Source organism: Chinchilla lanigera, unplaced genomic scaffold, assembly GCF_000276665.1.
Source record: "Chinchilla lanigera isolate Chin_1 unplaced genomic scaffold, ChiLan1.0 scaffold00006, whole genome shotgun sequence".
Taxonomy (NCBI): Eukaryota; Metazoa; Chordata; class Mammalia; order Rodentia; family Chinchillidae; genus Chinchilla; species Chinchilla lanigera.
In genome coordinates, this window is record NW_004955407.1 from 19025880 (window position 1) to 19046123 (window position 20244).

At 38.0% G+C, this 20244-nt stretch overlaps 1 protein-coding gene and 1 pseudogene across 1 annotated transcript in view; one reads left to right on the forward strand and one right to left on the reverse strand.

Moving 5' to 3' along the window:
* LOC102013474 (translation initiation factor IF-2-like) overlaps window positions 1-20244 on the forward strand; it is a gene marked incomplete at its 5' end in the record, with an annotated part of 133393 nt that overhangs the window by 83476 nt on the left and 29673 nt on the right.
* Window positions 736-2008, reverse strand: LOC102005565 (annotated as a pseudogene).

Here is a 20244-nt window from a genome sequence, read left to right on the forward strand (position 1 = left end):
TGCACCCTGGAAAAGTGGGTGGGATTTAGAGTATGAATCTGTGACTTGGTTCTCCCCTAATAACTGAATAAAAATGACATCCTGCAGCACTTACACTTCATGGCTCAGACACCTCACCTCACTTGGCTCTATTCCTTTTTCCCCCCCCTTTCCCTGATATTTTATTTATTTATTTGTTTATTTTTATTTTAAAGATTAAAAACTAACAAAACAACAATGAAGACAAAATTAAAACAACACAAAAATGACAAAAATGATACATGACCTCAAAACAAAGTGATAGGAATTAACAGTGGTTGCTACATTACACACTGTTATCTTCAACGAAGTTGCTTAGTCCACCAGATGTAAGAATGTAAGATGGATCAAACAGTCAAAGACAGTAACAAGGTTTTTTTTTTTTATTACTTGGCTCTATCCTTTTCTGAAACAAGTCTGAAAAACTTGGGGATATGTCTTAAGAGGAAAAATAATCACATATTATGCCCTGCCTCATTTTTTTTAGCTTCTTTAGACCTGGATTTGTTACTAGAAAATTCCTAAAGAAAATTTAAATGTAAGTCTGTGGCTTTGCTGAATCAAGTACCTAGTTAATATTTAGAAAACACCCACTTTGGAGGCTAATCGTTTTATTGGTGATACCTGTTATGAAGGGAGAGCTGAACAAAGTCTGTGTGTCTCAAAACAAGTGTTAAGCCAATCTCGGGGTTGAGAGGAAAAAAGGGGAGTCTAAAGTCATGAGTGCAGACATACATAGGGTCCTTGTCCTTCTGGATCCATGCTTCTTCAGGGTCTTCATCAGTGTAAGTGTTCACCGTGATCTGCCACACTTGCCTTGTGGTGTCTTCTGATACACAACAAAGCACCCAGGGTTCACTGGGATTCCAGGGAAAATCAGATATCTTGGCAGTGTGACTGCCACGAATAAACAACTCAAGTGGGTCATCTTCTGCATCTTCTAGGATTGCTCTTCTCCAATTTTACTGAAATCCCGGACATTCAGTCTGTGATCAGTACACTGGAAGCCAGAAGAGTCTCATTGTGAAGTGACCACTGAACCTGAATAGTTCATCCTTATGTGATTCAAAGGAACATGATTTAAGTTTCTTAGATCCCAGAAAGCAACAGTCTTGTCCGCTGATCCTGTGGCAAGAATGAATTTACTATAAGGATTGAGAGAGGCAGTTCACTTCTGCAGTATGAGCATCAATTTGAGTGGCTTGGTTTGGAAGTGTTGTTTGACTGAGTACCTCAAATCGTAAGTTTCTGGTTATCAGCAGCTGACCCAAACAGAGACTCATAGAGCAGATTCTAGGAAACATCTTCTAGTACTGCTGTATGCCCTGTGAAGATGGTGTTCACATCCACACTCTTCCTTTCTTTGGAAGAGCACTGATGTCTCATAGGCAGATGGGATCACGTGAAGTGCTAAGTACGTTCCTACTAAGATCTGGGTTCCAGGAAAGCCTGTAGCCTTCCTTCTGATGTCCATGGAGAGACACAGGTCTGGGTTGCACTCTCTGGGGGGGTCTGACTTAGAAGGACGCTTTGTATAGTCAAAAACAAGAACATCACAGATGGGGTCTTTGCAATGATGCAACAGTTCTGGGGCATGTAACTGGCCCTGTTTACTTCTCCTTCATGATTGATCTTGATTTCTATTTCAATTTTCCCACTAACATAGCCAGACCCTCCTAATTCTCATTTCTCACTGTCCTAGTGTGACGCATCAAACTGGACATCATCAATAGGGAGCTGTAGGCTGGCTCTCACAGGTGGTTTTGTTCATTTGATGTGTGTGTTCCCAGGACAAGTCCATGAATGCAGAAATCCTTCCCTGCTGGTCTGGTTATATCTGGAAGCCACCGTGCTGTTAGGCTGGACCACTCCACAGCATGGGTGATCACCAAATCATAAAGAAAAGGCGTGTTATTTTCCATATCTTGTACCCCTCGTTGACCACATGTTCTTTCACTGTGTCGTCAAAGGCTGCTTCCATGTCAGCCATGGGCAGGAAAGCTGGGAGGGCCCTGGAGCCAATGGACATGAGAGCGTCTGGGAGGCTGTAGGCACTCGCTCTGGGGGCCATTTTTTTTTTTGTCTTTTTTGGAGACATGGTCTTGCTATGCCATTCAGGCTGGCCTTGAGCTCACTTTGTAGCCCAGGCTGGTTTGGAACTCGTACTGATCCTCCTACCTCAGCCTCCCTAGTGCTGGGATTACAGGTGTGCCACCACGCCCAGCTTGGGGGCCATTTTGGATTTGAACTGTAACACCATTCATTTTTGTGAGTTCTACTGTCCTTGTTGTTGATCTCATTCACTTCTTTTCATTTGCTTGTATTTTTTTCTTTGATTTGAATGCTGTTCCATGTCTATTCAGTTTGAACAAAATCCCATATTTACATCAAGACCCAACTAACTGTTCCATTGTGAGGTTTCTCTTGATTCTGCCAACAGAGTTAATTGCTTCTTTTATGTTCCCTTTGTTCATACTATTTATATCAAATTTATAGTTAGGTCAAGCTATTCTGAGTCACAATCTAGAGCATATGATTTAGTAATCAGAATTGTCCTAGGTTATCTAAGATATTTGATCATTTCAATTACAGTTGCTTAGATATCATTGCTGACCAAAGTATGAGCTCTTTTAGCTGAGAATAGTGCTGAGTTTACCAGCATAATTCACATTGCCTTTATATTAAAAGGCACCCAGAAGGTGCCTATTAAAAGTTGACTATTCCTGTGAGTACGGTATTACCACTGTGACAGTCATGATACTCTTAGCTCCACTCAGGACTGGGAGTATCACCCTTCCCTCAGAAGGTGAATGGAAAGAACTTTGTTTTTGTTTCATTTTTTGCTCTTTCTCTTAATCATATTTCAGTTAAGAATAGGAATAACACAAGCTGGAGCCTCAAAAGAATTGAGCTACAAGGGTGAGGGAAGAATGTAGTAGCCAGAAAGGACTGGAATTATCTGTATAAGATAAAACAAGATCCCTAATCTCATAAAGTTTAAACTGTAGTAGAGAAGATGGACCAAATGCAAGTCAAACAAATAAATTTCCGAATTACTAGTGATTGTTTCTAGCAGAGGTGACAGAAGATAAGCAAATATACATATCAATGATTCAAATAGTGCTAAGTGTCATGAGGAAATAAAAGTGATGATATGTCCAAGGATCTGCTTGGTGAGAGTGGTGGGTCAGAATTGGGTAGAACAGTGCTTCGCAAGGGCTCTCAATGATGGCTTTTGTGTTGCAATACAGATATGAGGAAGGAGCCATCCCAAGCAAAGATCTGATAGGAGACATTTCTAGGAAGAGGAATCTTCTCACAGACATCTTCAACCTTATAATATGAATGAGGTGGAGTGTTTGAGGAAACAGAAGGAAAACACAGGGTTGCTAGAGCCCAATAACAGTGGGCCCAAGCTATAGAGAAGGAAGGAGAGGGATGGATGGCAGATTATGGTGAGCCTCCAAATACTCTGTTTATGCCAAGAGCAATGGAAAGCCATTGGGGAATTTTAAACAGCAAGTGGTGCAATCAGTTGTGAAAAATATTGAATAGGCATGATTAGCAGAATTATTTTATTTTATGATAGTTCTTATAATTTCGTGTTTGAATCTTGGATAGGCTATCAAAGAAGGAGATCTGTGAGCAAGATTTCTCCTCCAAAGTTTTATAATGGAATATGAGCTGCCTGAGAATTTTACAAACTATTTCTCACTCTCTAAAGATATTATTATACTATTTTAATATTTTTCTATCAAAGATCAACATTCAAGTTGTAATAAACATATCTTTGTATGACTAGCCAGAAAGGACTGGAATTATCTGTATAAGATAAAACATGTAATAAAAATATCTTTGATTTCACTTAACTTTTTGTTCATTTTGTACTGTGGGAATAATTGTTATGTTTTTATTCTGAAAATTTTAACTACTAACATTATGTCTTTCTCCCAAGAGAACCACTGTGTAAATTTTTGGCAAATGCATCATGGAGAAATTAGATGCAGATCATTTTATGTCTTAAACATCATATTTACTAAGTTTATAAATCTTTATCTCTTCATTGTCAGTTTTGTTTCAGTTTCACATGAGGGATCTGTCACTGTTGAGCAAAATTGGAAACCACTGAGAAGCCCAGGCTCTGACATCAAAGAAAGTTATAAGAAAATAAAAGATTCTTGGGATATTGAAATATAATTATTAGGTATTGCTAAACATGTTTAAAGGAAAGACTGTGAGGACTTTTAAAGATAACTCACTTTCTTTTTTGGCATAGCTGGCTGAATAGAAGTGGGTGTTGCACAAAGAAAAAACCTTACATATGTTACTTTGGAAATGCAGAGCCTGAGGTTCCCATGGGATATCCAGGTGGAAATGTTGAGCAAAGAATAGATAGATATGTCTACAGCTCTGGGGAGAAGTCTCACACAGAGGTATATGTTACAGACCCATCTTCAGATAGATGGTTGTTACAGCCACAAGGGTGGCCCAAATTACACACTGCTCAGCGTGTATGTGCTGAGACTAGACCCTTGGGAATACTAATATTGTAAAAGTGGATGGAGGTAACAGTACCTATAAAAGAAATATGCACAGAATCTGAAGAAGTCATTTCTACCATAAAGACTTAAACATGTTCATCAGATTTAGTAATATGGATTCCTTGGTGACCTTAGTAAGGCAGATTGAAACAGATAGTGATTATTGACCACTCTTTGAAAATTTGGCAAAGAATGGAAGGAGATAAATTACCAAGAATAATACAAGGTCAATGGGATTGGGGAATACTATTTATAGGCTAAAGAGAAGAAATCCATAGAAGGAAAAGATTAAATATGTAAAAGACAAAGAGAAAGTCGAAGGAGTGAAAGCTTAGAGAAAGAATGAAATAATTTGGAAGAGTTATCTTTAGATGAAATGAAGTTCTTATTTCTTGTTACTGGAGGCCTATTTAGGAAGTCTTTGCTTGTGACTGAAAGTGTTTTCTCTATGTTTTCTTCTAGCAGTTTCAGAATTTCAGGTCTTATTCCTAGATCTTTGATCTGTTTTGAATTGATTTTGTAGAGGGTCACAGTGACCTAGTTTCAGTCTTCTACATGGGGATATTCAGTTTTCCCAACACCATTTGTTAAAGAGGCTGCCTTTGCTTCATTGTACATTTTGACCCCTAGGTCAAGAATCAGATGGGTGTAGTTGTGTGGATGTTTTCTATCCCTGCCACTCTATTCTATTGATGTGTAAATCTATTTCTGTGCAAATACCATGCTGTTTTTGTTACTATGGCTTTGTAGTATAATTTGGAGTCAGGTATTATGATGACTCCAGCCTTGCTCTTTTTGCTCAGAATTTCTTTTGCTAGTCTCACTTTTAGGGTTTTTTCTTTTTTCTTCCAGTTTTATGAAGAATGTCATTGAAATTTTGATAGGGATTGCATTGAATTTGTAGCTTGATTTTGGTAAAAAGCCCGTTTTAAAATTGTTAATTCTACCAATCCATGAACATGGGAAGTCTTTCCATCTTCTATTGTCTTCTTTAACTTCTTTCTCCACTATTTTTAATTTTTCAGCCTTTTACCTTCTTAGGTTGAATCCTGGATATTCATTCCTTTTTGTAGCTAATGTAAATAGAATGGTTTTCTTGATTTCTTTCTCTGGTAGTTCATTATTGGTGTAAAAAATATTGATTTCTTAATATTGACTTTTCTATCCTACTTTGTTGAATTTGTCAAATCTAAAAGAATTTTGATGGAACTTTTAGGGCTTTCTTGTTATAGGATCATATCATCTGTAAAGAAGGATAATTTGACTTCTTTTCTTATTTTCATCTTTTTAAATTTCTTTATCTTGCCTAACTGCCCTGGCTAAAATTTCAAGCACTGTATTAAATAGGGGTAGTGACACTGGATACTCATTCCTGATTTTAGAGGAAATGCTTTTCAGTTTTTCACAGTACACTACAAAGTTGGCTATAGTTTTGTTATATACACCTTTATACTGTTGAGTTATGGTCCTTCTGTGCCCAGTTTCTTCAGGGCTTTTATCAAAAAAAGACGTTGCATTTTGTAGGAGGCCTTTTCTATGTCATCTGGCAGGATTATGCAATTTTTGGTCTTGATTCCATTTATGTGGAGTATCAATTTATTGATATGCATATATTGAAGCATTCTTGTATCCCTGGAATGAAACCAACTTATTAATGGTGTATGACCTTTTTAATGTGCTGTTGAATTCAGTTTACAAGTATTTTATTAAGGATTTTGCATCTATATTTATCAAAGATACTGGTGTATAATTTCCTTACTTTGTTTTTTTTTTTTTTTGGTTGTTTTATTATTCAGTTTTGTTATCAAGGTGATATTGGCCTTATATAATGGATTTGGAGACATTCTTTACCTTTCTATTTCATGGAAAAATTTGAGAAACATTGGTGTTAGTTCTTTGAAAGTCTGGTAACATTCAGTAGTAAATCCATATGGTCCTGGGCTTTTCTTTCTTGGAAGACCTTATTACTGCCTCAGTCTCATTGCTTGATACTGATCTGTTCAGGATTTTTATATTTTTTTCGCTCAATTTTTGTAGGTCTTATGTGTCTAGAAATTTATCCATTTATAATAGATCTCCAATTTATTGGAATATATATTTTCTTTTGGTACTGGGAATCAAACTCAGGGCCTCATACTTGCCAGGCAGGCACCGTGCCTGCTCAGCTACATCCCCAGTCCTGGAATATAGATTTTCAAAATAGCCTCTTATCATCTTCTGGATTTCATTGGTGTCTATTATAACATCCCTTTTTTATCTCCAGTTGTATTGATTTGGGTGTTAACTCTCTTTTGCTTGATTTGGCTAAAGGTTTATCAATCTTGTTTATCTGTTCAAAGAACTCTTTGTTTCATTGATCCTTGTACTGTTATTTTAGTCTCTAGTTCATTAATTTCAGTTATGATATTTATTTCTTTTCTTCTATTGGGTTTTGTTTTATTCTTGTTTATCTAGGGCCTTGAAATGCTTTATTAGGTTATTTATTTGTGATCTCTCTGATTTTTTTTAAAAAAATATAGTCACTCCTAGCTATAAACTTTCTTCTTATAACTACTGCATTATGTCCCACAGAATCGAATATATTGTGTTTCCATTTTCCTTTTAGGAGTTTTTAAAATTTCTCTCTTGACTTCTTCAATGATACCTTGATTGTTTAAAACTGAATTCAATATCCATATGTTTTTGTATAATTTCTATACTGTTTCATGCTATTAATTTCTAGTTTTATTCCAATAAGATGCAAAAAACATGTCTTAGCAATTTTCTTCATTGCTGGGACTCTGTATCTGACACCCATAACTTGAAGGAGGAGAAGTTTATTTTGGCTCACAGTTTTAGCCCAAAGTCTGCTGGCTTCAAGGCAGGAAGGGCATGGAATAAAGGCATAGTGAGGGGAAAGCTGCTGACCTCATGATGTCCAGAATGCAGAGAGAGAAAGGGTGAAGCCAGGGAGGGAGATATACCCAGTAAAGTCACCAGTGATTCACCTCTTCTGGCCAGGTTCCACCTCTCCACAATAAGCCAGCTCCAGCACCCCCATAATCTAATCACCTTCTGAAATCCCAGCCTCTAAACAGAGAAAGCCCTTTTGGGATAGCTAGATCTAAACCATAAAAATTATTCAATTTTTCTCATGTTTAGGCTTGCTTTATAGCCAAAAATATGATCTATTTTGGAAATATGATCTATTTTTGAGATGGCTCCATTAGTTGCTGAGAAGAATGTGTCTTCTGCTATGATTGGGTGGAATTTTCAGTAGATGTCTGTCAAATCCATTTGATCTATGGTGCAATTTAGGTCTGATTGCTGTGGTTTAGATCTGGGGTGTTGTGACTGGACAATAGTTGGATCTTTGGGATGCTATACTGAATGAGCTAAATGTGCTGTTAGGAGGTGGGATTTGGTTAGGGGTGGTTCACTGAGAGCATGACCTGAAAGGGTATATATCTCCCTGCCCAGCTTCCCTTTTCACTCACTGTTTCGTGATCAGCATGACATGAGCAGCTGTCCTCCATGGCAGACCCTTCCCCCATACTATCTCTACATTTGAGCCTAACAACCAGGTACTGAAACTTCCAAAACTGTGAGCTGGAATAAACCTCTCATTTAAGTTGTCAGTGTCAGGTATTGTGTCCCAGTGACTAGAAAGTGACTAAGACACTGATGTTTCTTTATTGATTTTGAGTGGAAGGATCTGGGGGACTGGTTTGTTGTTGATGGTCCTGAAGTGACCCACTACTTTTTTTAGTATTTTGTTTTCATAAGTACATGTTTGTAATACATAGTGAATACATTCATCATGAAGAGTTGGTAGATATATTTCATCTTAATTCTTTTTGTTTCCCTTTTCCCTCTCCTCCCCTCCTTTTCCCTCCATCCCTAGGTCCCTTTCCCATCTGCAAAAGATCTACCCCTTTCTTTCCTATCATCTTTTATTTTGCTCTTGAAATTATTTCTACTTTGAGTCTTTCATATAAGAGAAACCATGCAATATTTAACTTTATCTGTCAGATTTATTTTGGTTATCATTATGTCTCAAGGTACATCCATTTTTTTAAAAAAAACTCAAATTTATCCTACTATTTGGCTGAGTAGTACTGCATCATGTACATATACCACATTTTCTTTACCCATTCATCTGTTGATAGATATATATTTTTCCAAGATTTAGTTACTATGAATTGTGCTGCTATAAACATGGGTATGCATGTATCACTGTAATATAATGTCTTTGACTCTTGGAAAGATATGCAGCAGGGGTATAGCTGAGTTAAATGGAATTTCTATTTTTATTTTTTGAGGAATTTCCATATTTATTTCCATAGTAGTTGTACTAGCTTACATTCCCACCAGCAATATTGAAAGGATCCTTGTCCCCCACAGCTTCTTCAGCATTTTGTTGTTTGGCATTTTTTCTGGAGTGAGCTGAACTTTCAGGGTTGTTCTGATTTGTTTCTCTAATGGCCACAGATGTTGAGCCTTTTTAAATGTACTAATTGGCCATTTATAATTCTTCCGAGAAGTGTCTATTCGTTTCAATTGCCCTTTTTTTGATTATATCTTTTATTTCTGTGGATATATATGTATATTCCCCCTGCCCCCAAATATTAGTCCTTTGTCTCTGGAGTAGCTGGCAAAATTTTTTCCTATTCTATAGGTTATTTCACTCATTGTTTTTTTGCTGTGCAAAAGCATTTTGATTTCATATAGTCCAATTTGCTGATTCTTAGTGTTATTCCTTGTACAATTGAGAATCTGTTCAGAAAGACCATGCCTATATCTTCAAAGGTTTTACCTAATTTGTTTTCCAGTAGATTTATTGTTTCTTTTTAACATGTAGGTCTTTGACCTCTTTTGATTTTATTTCAGTACAAGGTGAAAGATATGTGTTCAGATTTATTCCTCTGCATATGGATAGTCACTTTTATCAACATCATTTATTAAAATAGGCTAAGTTGTGGCTTGTGTCTAGATGTCCACCCAAAATCTCATGCAGTCATAGGTGGGGCTTTCTGGAGGTGGCTTGATCTAGGGCATATGATGCTGGGGTTAAGTGTGTGATGCTGGAATTAGTGGCACGGTGCTAAAATTAAGGGTGTCCCACGTGGATGTAAGTGCTGCCTTTCCTAAGGGAAGGTAGCCTGGATAGAATATAAGGGACAGAAAGAGGGCTGCTGCTGTCACTTGCTGCTTCACTGACTTGCTGCCTTCTGCCTGTGCTGCTTTGGCATGGACTGTTTCTCCCCTGCAGTTCCCCTCGGTCATGCCACCCTGCCTTGGAGCCAGCTGACTATGGACTGAAACTTCTACAAACTGTAAGCAAAAATAAACCTTTCCTTCTTCAACTTTGTGTTTCAGGTATCTTGTCTCAGCAATGAGAAAAGTAACTAAGACAGTCTATCTTTACTCCAGTGTATAGTTTTGTCTTTTTGTCAAGGGTCACATGCCAACGTACCTGGGTTTTTTTCTGCTTTTTCTATTCTATTCCAGATTTTCATTTCTGTTTTTGTGCTAGTACCAAGCTGTTTTTACCACTGTAGCTTCATAATATAACTTGCAACCTGGGATTTTGATAGCTCCTGCTTTGTTCTTATTGGTCAGGATTGTTTTATTTTGTGTCTCTTCTGTTTCCTTTTTCTCCTTCTTTTTTTTTTGCCTTTCCTCTTTGTCTTTCTCTTTTCCAGCTGCTATTGCTATTAATTCTTCATGAAAACTACATATAGAAAATAGATATAGAATAGTTAAGATCATCTTTACTGCACTCTTGTTACCTTTGTACTTTCAGTTCCTTCAAGTTACACATTATTATGTTTTGTGTCTGGATGTCCCCCAAAGCCTCATGTGATCATGAGGGGAAGGCTTTTGAAAGAGTTTGTTAAACCTAGTCTGCTTGTTTTCATGCCCTCATCTCAGGAAACAGAGTTACAGCATTTCAGCGTAACTTAGAAAGGGCCCAGGGTCCTCACTTTGTAAACATCCTCAGCCTGTGCAAGAGGAGGGCATGGAGATGGTGTGAATGTTACACCCACCCTAGGGCGGGTAGCCTACATACAATATAAGAGAGGAAAAGAGGCTTGCTTCCCCCCAACCCCTTTTTGCTCTTGTTGGTTTTGCTGTCTTCTGCTGCCATGAATGGTTGCCCTTCTGCCATGCCATGCTGCCTTGGAGCCAGCTGATTATGGACTGAAACCCTCACAAATTGTGAGCTAAATAAACCTTTCCTGTTTTAACTTTGGGTGTTCAGTATTTTGTCCCAGCAATGAGAGAAAAGTGACTAAGGTACACATCATCTCCCCAGTATATATCAATTAAGCTGAGGAACTAGAAGCAGGCAGAGTTTTTAAGGGCAGCACTACTGCTCCCAGCTAAAGAATCCTGCTCACTTGATATTCTCCAAAGAAAAAGCCTGTATTTTCTCAAGGGGTAGAACCTAGCTATGAGTCTAGATGCCCCTTCAAAGCCTTATGCAGTCGTGGGGTGGGCTTCTAGAGTTTTTGATTGATTCATGGTCTAATGCTGGGATTATGTAAGTGCTACACCCACTCTGGGGCAGGTATCTTGCTTACAGCATAAGGGAGGGAAAGAGGCTTGCTCTTTCTACCAGCTCCTCCCTTTTTGCTCTTGCTGCTTTTGCTGTTTTCCACTGCCATGAACTGTTACCCTCTGCCATGTGCCGCTCTGCTTTGGAGCCAGCTGAGTATAGACTGAAACCTGCACAAACTGTGAGCTAAATAAACTTTTCCTTCCTTAATTCTGGGCATCAGGTATTTTGTCTCAGCAATGAGAGAAAAGTAACCAAGACACATGCTGCTACCAACTGCTGAGCAAATAAGAGCCTGCTTAAAATACTACTCCTTTCTCCTTTCCACTTCAGATTTAGAGACAAGGGATACTGTCTAGACGACACCAGCCACCTATAAAGAGGATGGTGAACATCGACTTCCTTCTCAGACAGTATGCATTTTCATTAAGTTATTGTTCTCTGGACTCAAGGCCCAGTTGTTTTTTAATTTTTTTTTATTTTAAAGAGAAAAACCAAAAACAAATAACCAAAACAAAGACAAAAGCAAAACAACACAAAAATTATAAAATGATATAGAATTTCAAAACAAGATGATAGTAAATCAACAATAGTTGTTGTATTAGTTGTATTATTTACTGTTATCTTCAAAGTAGTTGCTCTGATTACCAGATATAGGTATGCAAGATTGATCAAACAAACATTAACTGTTCCTTTCAATAAACCAATAGAAATTAGTAGTACAATTCTCTTAGCTATCTTGTGTATATATCCATTTACTTTTTTCCTTTTCTTCTTTCTTTCTTTTCTCCTTTCCCTCATCCCAGTCAAGGCCCAGTTATACTGGAGGCTGTGCTAGTTAGGGAGCTGCGCTGATTATGAACCTGTTGAAACAGCTTGATCTCTGTTACCTGGTTGGTCTGGGAGGCAGACTGGCCCATGATGCATGAGAATGACCTTTATAATCATACAGGGAACGGATAATGATGTTTACACCCCAGGAAAGGTTATCTTATGGCCCTTCCTAGAAAGAGATGACTAAATTAAAGAAAATCTCTAAGAGACTTTGGAGCAACTACTGTAACTATTCAGATAACACATGAATCTCAAAACATGATAAAAGCATTTCTGCCCCTTGCAACAAAAATTGTAACAATCTTATATAACAACTTTCCTGATGTTCCCTATATATCTTACCTTCTTTTTTTAAACGTTTTTTTCTTTTGTGCCTTTCTTTTCCTAGCTTCCAGATTGTCAAAGAGGCAAGTAGATCTCCTAGACTGTTCTTTATAATAAACAAGGGAGCCCATCTTTGCTAGAAGATAATCACTGGGAGGGATATAATCAAGGGTGTTTATCCTAATAATAGTAAATTCTGGGTATAAAAAGTCTTCATTAGGAGATTCTCAATTTCAGACCCAAATTTCTTTTTTATAACTCACTATTGACATTTCTTCTTGGGTATTGGAAAGACATTTCTTTATTAGTTTCCTAGGGCTGTCCAAACAAAATACTACAAACTAGATGGTTTAAAACTATAGAAATTTTTTTCACAGTTTTGGAGGCTAGAAGACTGAAATCAAGGTGTTAGTGGGGTTGGTTCCTTCTGGAGCTCTGAGGTATAATCAGTTCAGTACCCTTCTCTTGTTTCTGGTGATTGTGACAATCCTTAGCATTCACAGATTGTAGATACATTATTTCAACTTCTGGCTCTAACTTCATATGAACTTTATGTGTGTCTCTAAATCCTTCTTCCTTATAAGGACACTTGTCATAAGATTAAGAGCCCATCTTAATCCAAACTGGCCCTATCTTGATTACATCAGCAAAGGCCTATTTTCAAATAAGATAACATTTACAGGTACTAGGGGTTAGGACTTCAGCGTATATTTTTGAGGCACAACTCAACCCACAAAAATTCCCCAAAATTTCAAAGCTAAACTCATAATTTCTGCCCTAAACTTAGCATTCAAGTTCAACAAATAATGAGCACATTCTAGGCTTGCTTCTTGCTGTGAGTATCAACAATGAGAATCGTTTGTGTGGGTCATCTTATTCTTTGTCACACCTCTGTCTCATGCCCAAATCTAAACTCTTATCTTTGCTTATTGACTCTACTTCCTGAATATTTTTTAGATCCATTTTCTTCTTTTCAACTCCATCTCCATTTCCATCTCTGAAGAGCAAACTCCCTTATTCTCTTGCCTGGATCATTGTAGTAGCCTAATTAAAAATCACATATCATTCTACTTCTGCCTAGTACATGTCTGCATCATAGCTAGATCCCCTCTTACATCATCTGACACAAATTAAAACACCTCAGTGACCTCCTAGCACTTTTAGAATAAAGCCAAAGTTCTAAACATGGCCAGTGAAACTGGGTGGTGGGCTCTACCTACCTGTCCATCCTCCATTCACATCATAGCTTCAGCCCACTCAGATTTTAAAATGTGTACAAGTCGCTTGCAGATCTTTTAAAATACAAATTCCAGTTAAGTAGAGCAGGAAGGGAGCCTGAGATTCTGCAGCTAAGTGATACTGAAGCGACTAGTCCAGGACTGTGCTTTGAACATGAAGGTTTATCAGTCCTCTTGCTTCCTTCGCATATGATTTTGCAAGTGTAGTTCCTAGTTTTCCTTACTGCTCTTTCTCCCTCTTTTCATTTGAATAGTCTGAATAATTAGGATGTAGATCTTAATTATTGCTGCATCACAGGGACATCATCTCTTACCTCCCCAACCAATTGTCTCTCCTGGGCACTTAGTATAGTTGAGTTCTTTGTTTTCCATAGGCATGTAAAAAAAAAAGTTCTTTTTTTTTTTTTTAAAGAGAATTTTAAAAAAAACAAGAGAAGAGTATTTCAGAAAATGGAAAGATATTCTTTGCTCATGGATGGGAAGAACCAACATTGTGAAAATGGCCATACTCCCAAAACTGTTATACAGAGTCAATGTAATCCCAATCAAAATACCATTAGCATATCTCACAGATGTACAGAAAACATTCCTAAAATTCATCTGGAACCAGAAGAGACTTAGAATAGCAAAAGCAATCCTGGGCAACAAAGGCAAGGCAAGAAGCATCACAATCCCTGACTTGAAATTATACTACAAAGCTACTGTGATAAAAGCTGGCAAAAAAACAGACCTAAGGATCAGTGGAACAGATTAGAAGATTCAGACACAACTACAAACACACTCAGTCACCTTCTCTTTGACAAAGGGGCCAAATATCTTCACTGGAAGAAAGATTGCCTCTTTAATAAATGGTGCTGGAAAAACTAGCTTTCCACATGCCAAAGACTAAAACTAGACCCATGTCTATCACCATGCACTAAACTAAAGTCAAAATGGATCAAAGATCTAAATCTTAAAACAGAAACACAATCTACTGGAAGATAAAGTAGGTAGAAATCTTAAGACATAGGGATAGGTAGAGAGTTCATGAACAAAAACCAAACTGCATAGAAAATACTTCAAAGAATCAACAACTGGGGTCTCATCTTATTAAAAATTTTTGACATATCAAAAGAAATCACCAACAAAGTGCAAAGACAATCCACAGAGTGGGAAAAAAAATCTTAGCCAACTGTCCCTCAAAGAATTTCTAGAACATATAAAGAATTTAAAAAAATCAGGCCCCCCAAATTCAGATAAAAAATGGGCATCTGAGATGAACACACACTTCTCAGATGAAGAAATACAAATGGCAGATAAATATATGAAAAATGTTCAACATGGTGGTCATTGGAGAAATGCAAGTTAAAACAACGCTGAGATTCCATCTCACTCCAGAAAGAATGGCTATTATCAAAAAAATCAACCAATAACAAATGTTGGCGAGGCTGTGTGGAAAGAGGAACCTTTGTCCACTGTTGGCTGGAGTGTAGACTGGTACAACCACTGTGGAAATCAGTGTGGAGATTCCTCAAAAAATTAAGATTAGAGTTCCTATTTGACCCAGCTATTTCCCCTTATGGATATTTTCCCAAAAGAATTGAAAACACCTGTCTTGGTTACTTTTCTCTCATTGCTGAGACAAAATTCTGGACACCCAAAATTAAGGGAGGAAGGGTTTATTTAGCTCACAGTTTGTGGAGGTTTCAATCCACACTCAGCTGGCTCCAAGGCAGAGTGGCACATGGCAGAGGGCAACTGTTCATGATGGTGGAAAACAGCAAAAAGCAACAAGAGCAAAAGGGAGGAGCAGTGGCAAGCAGCCTCTTTCCCTCCCTTACATTGTATGCAAACTACCCGCCCCAGGGTAGGTGTAGCACTCACATTCATAATTCCGACATTAGACCATGAATCAATCATAAATCTAGAAGCCCAACCCATGACTGCATGAGGCTTTAGGGGAACATGCAGACACAAACCATAACAACATTATATTTCCTATAGGCATTTTAAAATCAAATGTTTGTCTCCCTAACTAAGTTATAGGCTCCACAATGGAAAGGCTGTAGCTGTTCCTTCTTTCTGTTTGTTCCCAGACCCCACCACAGTTTGGGGCTCTCAGAAACGTGATTCAGCAAGTATTTGTCAAATAAATAAAGCAGTGGTATCAAATCCCTAATACAGTAGTTTTTTCCTTCACTAGCAGGGTAAAGGAGTGACTTAATCAAGTTGCTGTGATGAATGTTTAGACCATCAAAAGAAAATGACTTTGTTTTCTTTTTGTTACAGAGATTTTGTCACTTCTCTTCTGGGTTGTTTTTGTTGATGTCAACATTTGCACATGTGTACTCTAGATTTGTTTCTGCCTATAGTTTCTTAGCTCACATGGTGATCTGGAATTAACATAATCACATCTTTGAAGACAGCAGAGCATCTCCCTGATTTCTCCAAATAGCAAAGCTTTGATTGTAAGGATATCTGTAGAAATAAGGCAACAGCAATGTGGTCTGTGCTTAAATGTAAGCTCTTCAGGGTGCTCTTGTCAGTGTGCAAACACTGTGAATTGATTACTCTGTGCTATATGGTTCTGCTAGTAAGATAGCTTCACTGTCCTTCTATCTCTGCATTAATTGCAATGCCTTTCAGTTTCATTCTTTGTACACAATCGGTTCTTTCACTACCAACTGCCAACTCACAGTTTCTACCACTTCCTGGCTCCTGTGGCATTACTGCATCTGCTGGCTGCTGTCTTAGCTTTCACTCCCTGCTATCTTTTGCTCATATTCTCTCTGTATTTACATTCAAATTAGTTACTTTGTCTACTCATTACTTTTTTTTCTGATTCTCATGCTGCAAACCTAGGACATTGACATGACTATGTCAGATTTGCTGTCTGTGACTTCAGTGCTCATCCTGGTCCAAGCAGGTCTGAGCAGGACAGTGTACCACATGAGTGGTGTAATGGTGCTGGCTCCTACTGGTCCCCAAGAACTGACTGTGAAATATTTGTGAAATTGATGTGCTCAATTGTAGAACAATTGGTGCATGAAATTAGGCAAGGTAGGAACATTTATACTGTAGAAATTAACAGAGTAAAAATCAGGGCTTTTTAAAAAAATCATAGAGACATTTGCCTGTACACCACTGAATGAAATAGAGCCTTTGTAGAAACACTCAGAGCCATTTCCTGTGGTTGTGTGGTTGCCATGTTGGGGCTTCCTCAATAAGGCAATAAAATTGGCAAGTCCTTTACCTGCCCGGTTCAGTCTAACCATGTCACTCACAGGACTTCCAAAATAAACAGAGAATCCTTTCATCATTGTTGCTACCCCAGTTGCTACTATACTTACGTTTTTGGTTGACTACACTGGGAAACAAACTCTGAGTGAGAATGAGAAGAGAGAAGTTTACACGGAGGGAGGAATTGACCTGCGAGGTCATAAAAAAAAATGTCAGCTAATCCTATAAAAAGAAGCAGTAACTAGATGTAGGCTGCACATTGGAAAAAGTGGCTCTCTTCAGAATAAGGGTGAGCTTCAAGGAGTATCTCAGCTGAGAACTATAGGCCACCAACATTTGCATGGGCTGGCTGGTGAGTGAATGCCTCAGGTTGGATGGGAAATCTTGATGGCTTGCATACATTCACTACATAAAGGGGTGAAAAAAAGTAGTTTCCCTAGAGTAATTTACAGTTATTATATTAAATTTCCAAGCAAGAAACCTTCAATCATTTTTAATAAATCTTTAAAGGTTGTAACTTTAATTTTAAATACTCTTCATTTTTCAGCACCCTCATCTTCTGAAAAGAAATTTGATCTGTTTCCTCAGTATTTCACACTATCACACTTATCAGTCTTAATCTTCTGTGCTCAGCCTTGTCTTCCTTCTGCTCAGAGGGGTTCCTATATCCTGCATTAGTGTGAGAAATTCATCATTTTAGTCATTTTCCTGTCACTGGGACAAAATACTCAATGCCCATGATCTAAAGGAGAGATTTATTTTGGCTCATAATTTCAGTTTGTGGTCTTCTGGCTTCAAGGCAGAAAGAGCATGGTGGAAAAGCATGGCAGAAGAAAGCTGCTCAAGTTGAATAAGTCTTTAGCTGGAGCAGAGAAAGAGAGGAAGAAGAGTTAGGAATAAGAACAGAGTTAGGGATAATATCATAGCCTCTTAGTTCATGCCCCCAGGGACCAACCTCCAATGAGGACCTCCTGCTAACATCAAATCAGCTATAATGTATCCATGATCCACTCACCTTCCAAACACATGAGACATTTGGAGACACTTTAGATCCAAACAGTAACATTCTGCCTCTAGCCTCCAGAAGGTTCATGACTATCTCATTATGCAAAACACATTTAGTGCACCTCTAAGATTCACCAAAGTCTTAGCAATTCCAGCATTGCTGAAAAGTCTAGGTCCAAAGTTTTCTCTGAGACTCAAGGCAAACTCTCAACTGTGAGCTCCTATTCAAAGTTAAATACTCCCAAGGTGCAATGGCACAGAATAAACATTCCCATTCTAAAAGGGAGAAATGGAAGGATAAAAGGAATAGGGCTGAAGCAAGACCACAACCCAATTAGGGAAAGACTATATCCTGTAACTCTATGTCCAGCACTCATGACAAATTGTGGAGAGATATGAACTCTAAAGGGCTTGGGCAGCACTACCTGTGTGGCATTACCAGCTGTAGCCTTGTGGCTGCTCTCATGGGTTAGCTCTGATGTTCACATTTTTGGCATTTCCAACTTCCTGGGGTCTCCCCTGCACTTTTGGCTTCACTGCTGCACGTCTGTCAGGGGCACACAGGTTGCCCTCCCAAGGCTTCCACTGAAATATAAGTGAAAAACTCTGTGACCCCATGACTCTTGCATTCTGCATGCCTGTAAAGCCAGCACCATGTAGATGACACCAAGGTCTGCTGTCAGCTCAAGCAGTAACTCTGAAACTCTGACCTAGCTAAGAAGCCATTATCTGGTTTCCTTCTAAATGAAAATGCAGATTTATCTAGGAGAAACCAGTTTTTCACTGAAAAATTCCAATTGTTTTTAAGAAAAAGCACAGATTTTTCAACAAACTGAAATGCAAATGTGGACCACATGGAAGAAAATATGATTGAGAAATTATTCCTACACCAAATTGGACAGTGCCAGAAGAGAATACAATTTTTGTGTATTCAGAATTTGACCCTATGAGCCTTGCTATTGTAATAATCTCATGTGGTCAGGGAAACACAGATACCTTGAGGAGTCGTCCAAGAATTCTTTGTGATTTGGTTCCTAATTTTGTACTCTCTGCCCTTTTCTGATATGCTCTTGGGTAAGTATAGAAAGGACCGATGAACAGGTAGAAGAATAGAACAGAAATTTTAACTACACTGTGCACAATAGTAGCAGTACTTTCTTCTGTGCTTTAGAATTACTGAAGTAAAGAACAATGTGATCTTTACTAATGTGATAGTGAAGATCCTCCTTTACTAATCCCTCCGTTACTAATGAAATGTAGGGAAGCCCAAATAAGTTAAATGAATTGTTCAATATCACAAAGCCATTTATCCTCAAGCTTAGATTAGAAAACCAGCCAATGTTTGTATTGTGGATGCATCACTCCAACATGTTCATTCTTACCATAGTATTTATTGACCTCTAGCTCATACTGGGTGCTGTGCCAGGTGCTAGAAATGAATGGCTAAGACAGAAACAGTCTTAGCCTTATGGAATTTACTCAAAGCAATCTAGTGGGATTGAAAAAAAAAAACTACCATTTAATAGGTATTGAATTAAGAAGACAACAACAAGATTAAAGTTGGCATAGTGTTACAGACTAAACTAAGTTAAGCACCAGTGCAGTTTCCTGTACAATAACTCTTATAGGTCCAAAGAGAAGTTTACTCTTCTTCCCTACTTTTATTAAAGAAGTTGGAGATTAAGTTCACAGACTGTTAGTTTGCTGCAACTTTTGCCCTTCTTCTCAGAGAAACCTGCAAGTGGGGATTCAACTTCAGTTCTCCTTACTAAGTTTGGCAGTCCTAGATTATTTGCCAAATTCTGTTCCATGGAGGATCACTTATTTATTCAGCTTATTTTGTGGTTTAAACTTTTTACCAAGTAGAACCAATACAAACAGATTGATTCAGTGCAATAATATAGACAATTCTGGAGTTTAAGATTGGTATCTGGAAGAAGATTCTGTGGGAATACAAAGCCAACCTACAGTTAGACTTCTTGCAGAGTAAGAAACCATAGAAGAAGAAAAACATATAAAGACAAGATGGAATGGGAATGTATTAGGATAAGCAACATGAAATTGCCTGTATGTAATAGTTTTTGACCTAAAAAGACAGTGTCCAGTAATAGAACCAAATATAGTCTCTTGAATGTTTCAAAATTCAGTTTGACTTAATAAATACTCATTTATTTTTGAACAAGCAGCATAGGTAATTCTACCTCTACATACCTCAGTTTCCTTACTTAAAGAGTAGGGATAATAATGAAATAATTTATTCTCTTACTTGTTTGTTTACTATTAAAATTCAGTGCATCTGGCCTGACAAAATTAGTCCTCCACAAACAAAAACCCTAGGTGCCACCCTCAGATAAACTGGCTCTTACCTTTACTCTGAGCCTAGGATTACTTAGGCTCACTGCTGGTGAACCTATGGCACTCATGCTGCAGCAGGCTGTGTGTATCATTGAAAGCTCTAAAAGGTTTGCCATCACTTCATAGGACTCTCTTCCTGAGCCTGTTGGTCTCAGGCTGAAATTACTCT